Raw genomic sequence first — 7,642 nt, forward strand, 5'->3', positions numbered from 1 at the left:
AAGCCCAACTCCTGAAACTAAGAAAGAATTCGAAGCGAACGAAGCAGCTGAAGCTGGTAAAGGCAAAACTATATGTGCTGACTTGTGACCTCTCAAGTTGACTATCAATAACCCAATTTGGACCCAACTGCACTAAGGTGGGATCGGCGACCGTGCAATGCAAGTTTGATTTATTTTAATTTTGATTTTCTCCTTCAATTTTATTCACTTTGATAGATTTTTTAAAAAAACATTTTATACTTTATTTACGGTCACCTCCCCCCAGGCTCGGTGTCGTGCTCCCAGCAGTGTCTAGAGCTCTGGGACGCTACCCTGGTGAGAGGCGCTATATAAATTGCGATTTCCTCCCCACCCCCGCCAGTTTGCATTTCTTCCTGCTTTCTGTTGAGACACACTAACTGCCGCCGTGTGCTTCCTGGCAGTTGGCCAAGTGGTGTGTCTGGGATTGAAGTATTGCCACGTATCACACACGAGATTGATGACGTTCAACTGCTATTTCGCAGAACACAGCAATGCATTGGAAACTATATACAGGGCACTGCTGATCCCAGGCCAGCCAGACTGCCTGGCGAGCCCCGTGAAGCACTTCGAGACGTCCTCACATGTAATGAAAGCACTGTACCAAATGAGAGGATTATTACCCATTTTTGTAAATATTTCTTGCCTTTGGTCTGATACCTGTGAGGGGATTATATGGCTCATCTTTCATCTGATGCTTGGTGATGATGATAATCTTTGCACGTGAATACAGCACCTTATCACGTCGTTGACGGGATTCATTGTAAGGTGGAGTGACTTGTGTGTTTTGTGGGCAAAATGCGGCAGCCAATTGCGCACAGCAGTGTCCCACAAACAGTCCTGGATACAATTTTTTTTATTTGGAGGGTTTATTACCCTTGGAAAGCGATCCGCCAATCGATTTAACAGATGGGTTCCTCGTTACTGCTCGGTAAACAGTTGTGTGGAGTAAGGAAAGTGAGTGAAGTTTCGCCCCGAAATCTGGTACGAGATGATGTAGAAAGAGCGGAGGTTTCAGCCACTGCTCAATATCTGCTTTGCAGACTTGTAAAAACCCTTTAAACCAAGGTCCAGTCTTGCCGGTTAAGGTGGAAGTTACGTATTCTATGGCACGACATGAGAGAAGGGAGTCAATCTCGTGCCGTGTCCTGGCCAAACATCCAATTGGGTAAAAATGGCCACTCACTTCATTGGCTGTTTTACAGGACGTTGCTGTGTGCAAATTGGCAACGTTCACCTACAAATTAGTCACTGCACTTCACGGTAAAACCTGTTAAACTCTTTCTATGGTGCTGTTCATTAAAAGTTTTAGATCATATCAGATTATTTAATTCCATTTCCTGGATATCTCCCACACCCATTAATTCACTTACTTCACCCAAGTCTCTATCCATCCATCTATCCAATGTAATCAATCTTTCTACCACAAAATATACAGTCCATTCACTTTACAGTATATTATTTGAAGTGCTTTGAGATGTATTATTGTTATCTCTTTATATCCCCATTGATTCTGTGTCTATGGTGTTTTGTGGACAGTGCAGTTTCACAACTCTGTGTGAGGAAGTGGTTTCTGATTTGACTTCAAACCAGCCTCTCTCGCACTCTGATAATTATAATTTGCTGTCCAGCAAATGACACCAAAAATCACACTCATCAAAACCATTTCCTCCTTGTGTTTCATCTAGCCTTTTTTTTTGTTGCTCTGTAAACCACAACTCAGCTACAATGTTCTGACGAAATGTCTTCCACCAGCTGTTATCTGAAGCTTCAGAGTTTCCTCATCCAGCTCTTCAATGGACCTGCAGAGAGTTGGAGTAAACATGCAAAGCTTTTCAAATGTATTTAAGAAGAAACATTATTGAAGGATTAGGGGGAAGAGAGAGAGCAGGGAATGGGGTTAGAGTAGAGAGCTCTAGCCTCGCTGTGATGGAAGGATATTTACAGGACAGCTTGTGACGTGCTGGCTACCGTGACATTCAAGCGGTCTAAGGTCCATTGCTGTGTACAACAAGGACTTGCTCAGTGCCAGCTGCTTAATCCAGGTCCTCGTGTGAGGAACTTTGGCCAATATAAGTGCCCACCACGAATTCTCCCCCCAAGGTGCTCGGCAACAAGTCAGTGTAGGCTGGAGCCCTTCCTCTCGCTCCCCTTCCCTGCAGCTGCTGAGGCCTTTTTGTTGATCCTCGCACCTTCGAGACGTCTCAAAGCGTTTCGCAGGATACACGGTAAAGCGACTTGACTGTACATGTTGTGGGTGAAACTCGGCGGCCAATAAGCGTAACCTGCATTGGAACGCAGAGGCGTCCAAAGCAGGGAGCTGTGAAGCAACCAGAAAGCAACCTTTGTCCCTTTTCTCAGCGTCCAGTCATTCTATCCGCTGAACTAACAATACACAGCTGAAATAACAGGTGCATAAACTCACCATTTAACTCAGCTGATTTTTTTTTCAAAGTTAATTTTTAACAATCTCGGGCAATTATATCAGATTTCTTGTTGATTTTTGGAGTCCTGTAGCTCAGTGATTAGAGCACTCGCCCCCGCAAGTGCCTGGTTTCGATTCCCGAGCAGGGGGAAATGTTGGGCAAGTTTCCATACTCCACACACCTCCGTGAGCAGTGAGTAGGAACCCGGTTGGTTAGTCGATTGGCAGAATCGCTTTTCCGGGGGTAATAATCCCTTCAAGAAAAAAAGTAATAATTTGGTGACTCAATCCACGACTGTTTGTGTGGACGCTGCTGTGCGCAATTGGCTGCCGCGTTTCGCCCACAAAATATACAGTCGATTCACTTTACAGTATATTCTGTGAAGCGCTTTGAGACGTCTTGAAGACGTGAAAGGCGCTCTATAAATGGAATCTTGTTGTTGTTGTTGTATATCAAATGCAAGGATTATTATTATTATTAATTCAGGTTTTACACATTTCTGGTTTGTTAAAGACTGGCCCCAGGGAAGCTGTTCAAAAAGAGAAGTTCCTCCACATAATTATATTTTGTGGGCAAAATGCGTCTGTCAGTTTGCACACGGCAGTGTCCCACAAATAGCCATGGATTGAGTGACCAATTTTATTTGGGGGTTTGTTGGCCAGTTAGAGACTGTGTACAGTTCTGGTCGCCGGAGTGCAAAAAGGATATCGGAGAATTCGAGACGAGACAGAGGAGCGTAACCAAAAGGATTGAGGGAATGGAACGACTGGACTATGAGGAGCAATGGAGTAAATTGGGCATTTTCCTGCTGGAAAAGAGAAGATTGAGAGGCGACATGATTGCTGTCTTTAAGATTCTAAAGGGACAAGACAATATAGATCATGATGGGCTGTTACAACTTGTCCCAGAATAGTAGAACCAGAGGACACATCCTGCGATTGAAGGGGGGAAAATTCAGAACAAATCTACGCAAACACTATTTCATTGAGCAAATAGTGAACCTATGGAAAATGATTGAAGCGGAAATGTTGATTCTTTCAAGCACAGATTAGATAGTTTTCTTTTAGGAAATAACATTATGGGATACAGCACATAGAGACATATGTGCAGGTGACCGATCGTTTTTTTTTGTCCAGCATTTCTTATGTCCTTATGTATTCAAATAGCACTGTGGGACCTTGCACATGGTTTGCCTCAGCCGTGTGCGTGCGTGCGCGTGTGTGTGTGCATGTGTGTGTGCTCGTGAATCCTGTGTACACATGGAATATTCACTGATGTTGGCGTTTGGCTGGCAGTCACATTACATTGCCTGATAGTCGCTGGTATCTGAAGTCCAAGGCTACATCTCTGTGTATATACCGAACAAACTCGGGTAACAGAACGGGGTCAAGACATGTTGATTAGAGAGGAGGTGGGTGGGTGAGCTCAATGCTGAGTCAGCGAAAGAGACCGCGCTTATCTTTATGTGCAACGAGGCGGCTCAGAACTTAGTTATCCTTGACGACAATCCTCCAGATAAAACTGTCGGTTCACTTCAATGCTGTTGTATGTCTTTGACAGCAATTGCAGAGTCACGTTACTTCACATCAGTGGTTGAGCGGATTATAACAGTGATTTTGATGTTATAGATTGCTATTTTTTTTTCGGTCATCATAAGCACAAATTGTTTTCTTCCCTCCCCTCCCCCTCTCTCCATTCGGTGAAGCGTCAACAAGATGTTTCTGTTTGGGAGTTCCCCATAGTTTACCCGCAGAGAGTTGGAGTAAACGTGCAAGGCTTTTGAAATGGATTGAAGGGAAAACATTATTGAAAGGTTGTGAGGAGAGAGCCCCAGTGCAGTGGGGAGGGGGGAGCCGGGTGATCGAAGACACAGTCGAAGAGGAGGGTCTTGAGATGGGTCTTGAAGGAGTTAAGGGAGTGGGCGAGGCGGAGGGACTGCGGGATGGAGTTCCAGAGGGTGGGGGCAGAGTTGCAGAAGGCCCGCCCGCCAATGGTGGGGTGAGCGAGGCGGGGTGACATGAAGCAAGCCGGAACCCGCTGAGCGGAGGGTGCGGGCAGGTTGGCAGGGGGTCAGCACTGGTTACTTGTCTCCAATCGTAGGAAATGGTGCCACCTGGTGACTACAGGTCAGTACTACCTAAACCCCCAAACACTGTACATTATGATCATTGATGAATAATAATTGGGGTTTACTTATTTGGGGTTCTCTCGCTGTTCACGCTATGACAGAAACGTGTGTTTGAAAAGGAAACATATCTGATATCCAGGTATCCGCAAGGAATAAAAAGACAAGCTCCCAGTTGTTGGGAATCTACTTATTGTCCTCACTATTCCGCGCTGGGAGAGATCTCGGCACTCTTGACAACGTGATAAATTTGCTGTAACCAATGCGAGGATTATGTCACCCATATGGTTTAGTCTCCTTGTTGACGTTGCACGTCATTGCAACCTATAGCCCATAGGGGGCACTCTACCACAGTGTAATTGTAACCCTGCATTAATGTACTCCTGTAACCTTGCCCACTCTGTTTTGTGGCTGCATCAACCAACAGCTCAGAACTTTGGCCGTACAATTACTTATCATGATCGTCTTGTTGGCATCAGTCTTGTTGGTACCACCCCTGACGCTGAGGCAAATTGGCTGCCTACAAAATACAGTCACTACACTTTACAGTGTATCCCGTGAAGCGCTTTGAAACCTCTCGAAGACGTGATAAGTTGCTGTAACCAATGCAAGGAATAGGTAACCAATATGGTTTAGTCTCCTTGTTGACGTTTCAAGTCAGAATAATAAATAATAATCCTTGCATTTGATACAGCGCCTTATCACGTCTTCCAGACGTCCGAAAGCGCTTCACAGAACATACTGTAAAGTGAATTGGCTGTATATCTTGTGGGCGAAACGCGGCAGCCAATTGCGCACAGCAGCGTCCCACAAACGGTCATGAATTGAAGTGACCAATTTATTATTAGTATTGTTTGGAAGGAATTATTATTCCCGGAAAAGTGATTCGCCAATCAACTGGGTTCCTACTTTGCAATTCATTGCAACATATAGCCCGTAGGGGGCACTATACCACAGTGTAATTGTTAATGTTGCTGTCACTTTACTCCAACAAAAAGAGTAATGAAGCCAGGGACCATGGATCCTCTGTAGTTAATGTGATAAATCTCTGGGGGAAACAGTGAATATTCCGTGCATTATGGTTTCACAGCTCTATCATTGTTACAGTAATGTAGTTAGGTTTATGTAGAGAATGAACGAGCCACACAGGCTGATGAATGGCTGAACATTGTGAGCCTTGCCTTCTGCTTAACTCTTAATTGCACATTTATATTTTAAACCCTGTTTTGGATGTTGAGGCTTAGTTGTCAGGACTTTGGACACTTGGAAGCTGTTTTCTGAGTCTCAGTTAAGCTTATGCCAATTGTCATGAGAATTATTTTTCTTCTGTCCCACAAACAGTCGTGGACTGAGCGACCAAATCATTTTTAAATAGTCACTAAACTGTGAAGCGCTTTGAGACGCCTCAGTGAGATAAGGAGCTAAATCAAATGCAAGGGTTTTTTTCTATACTCAGTATTAGGAAATGTCGGAGGATTCTCATCTCAAAATGACCTTTGTTTGTCTTTAAAAACACAGAGTCACTACGTTTTACAGTGAAACCCTTGAAGCACTTTGGGATGTCCTCTCGACTTCGCATCGAATGCGAAAAATTATTATTTCAAGAAGGAATTTGAGGTTTGATTCAGCAAAGTAAAAATTTATAAGAAAAATTCCTTACATTTAATATAACGCCTTATCACGGTGTCAAGCAATCTCAAAGCGCTTCACAGGATATACTGTAAAGTGGATTGATTAGTTTGTGGGCGAAACGCGGCAGCCAATTTGCACACAGTAGCGTCTCACAATCAGCCACGGAGTTATTTGGGGGATTTTTGGACACCGGGAGAGAGAAACTCCCTTCTCTTTTTGAATAGCGCTGCGGGATTTTTAACGTCTGCCCAAACAGGCAGATAGGACTTTGGTTTTATGTCTGATCTGAAGGATGGCACCTCTGACAATGCAACACCCCACCAGCACTGCGTTGGAGTAAAATTGGTGGCTCACTCCATGGCTGTTTGTGGGACACTGCTGTGCGCAAACTGGCTGCCGGGTTTCGCTCACAATATACCCATCTGGAGTCCTGTAGCTCAGTGGTTAGAGCACTCACTTTGCAAGTGAGAGACCTGAGTGCAATTCCAGGCAGAGGGCGAAACCTTGGGCAAGTTTCCTTACTCCACACAGAGCCTAATAATAATCCCTCCAAAACCCAAAACAATAATAAATTGGTCATTTTCAATCCACGACTGTTTGTGGGACATTGCTGTGCGCAATTGGCTGCCGCGTTCGCCCACAAATATACAGTCAATTCACTTTACAGTGTGTTCTGTGAAGCGCTTTGGGACGTCCTCCCGACGTGAAAGGCGCTATATCAAATGCAAGGATTATTATTATTATCTATCTATCTATCTCTATCGTCTGTGGTGTTTAAATGTGCCACATGGATCCCAGAGAGAGCTGAGCCGTTGGCTTTATTTGTAGTGATAGGATCTGATCTCAGCGTGTGTCTGTCTGGGTGACGTGAGAGACAGACAGGAGAAATGCAATGGAAAAGCAAACGGATTGGTGTGCCATCAACAACCAGGTGCCTCCCCTCTCCTCACCTCCCCTCTCCTCACCGCCTCTCTCCTCACTTCCCCTCTCCTCACCTCCACTCTGCTCCCCTCCCCTCTTCTCACCTACCCAGTCAGTTCACTTCACAGCATATTCTGCGAAGCGCTTTGAAACGTCTCGGAGACGTGATAAGGCGCTATATCAAATGGAAGTATCATCATTATGAATTTGCGGCCACAATTCGCCACACATGAAACACTAACAGGTTGAAGTGAACAGGGATTTCTTTCTGATCATTGCCAAGCAGAAAAATCTATAATTTGGTGTGATTTTTTGTGTGTGTTTTCTTCTCTTATCTTCCCACCCCACCCCACTACCCACACCAACACACACACACACACCAACACACAGACGAAGACACACAGACACACACACACAGAGCCAAAGCTACATCAGTCATTGCAAATAATATCTCCAAACATTACAGCTGACTCTGCCTTTCTGCCACACACACTGTCCAATAGATGAGAGCTGTACACAG

Source organism: Callorhinchus milii, unplaced genomic scaffold (assembly GCF_018977255.1).
Source record: "Callorhinchus milii isolate IMCB2004 unplaced genomic scaffold, IMCB_Cmil_1.0 Scaffold11, whole genome shotgun sequence".
In the NCBI taxonomy this organism is placed as follows: domain Eukaryota; kingdom Metazoa; phylum Chordata; class Chondrichthyes; order Chimaeriformes; family Callorhinchidae; genus Callorhinchus; species Callorhinchus milii.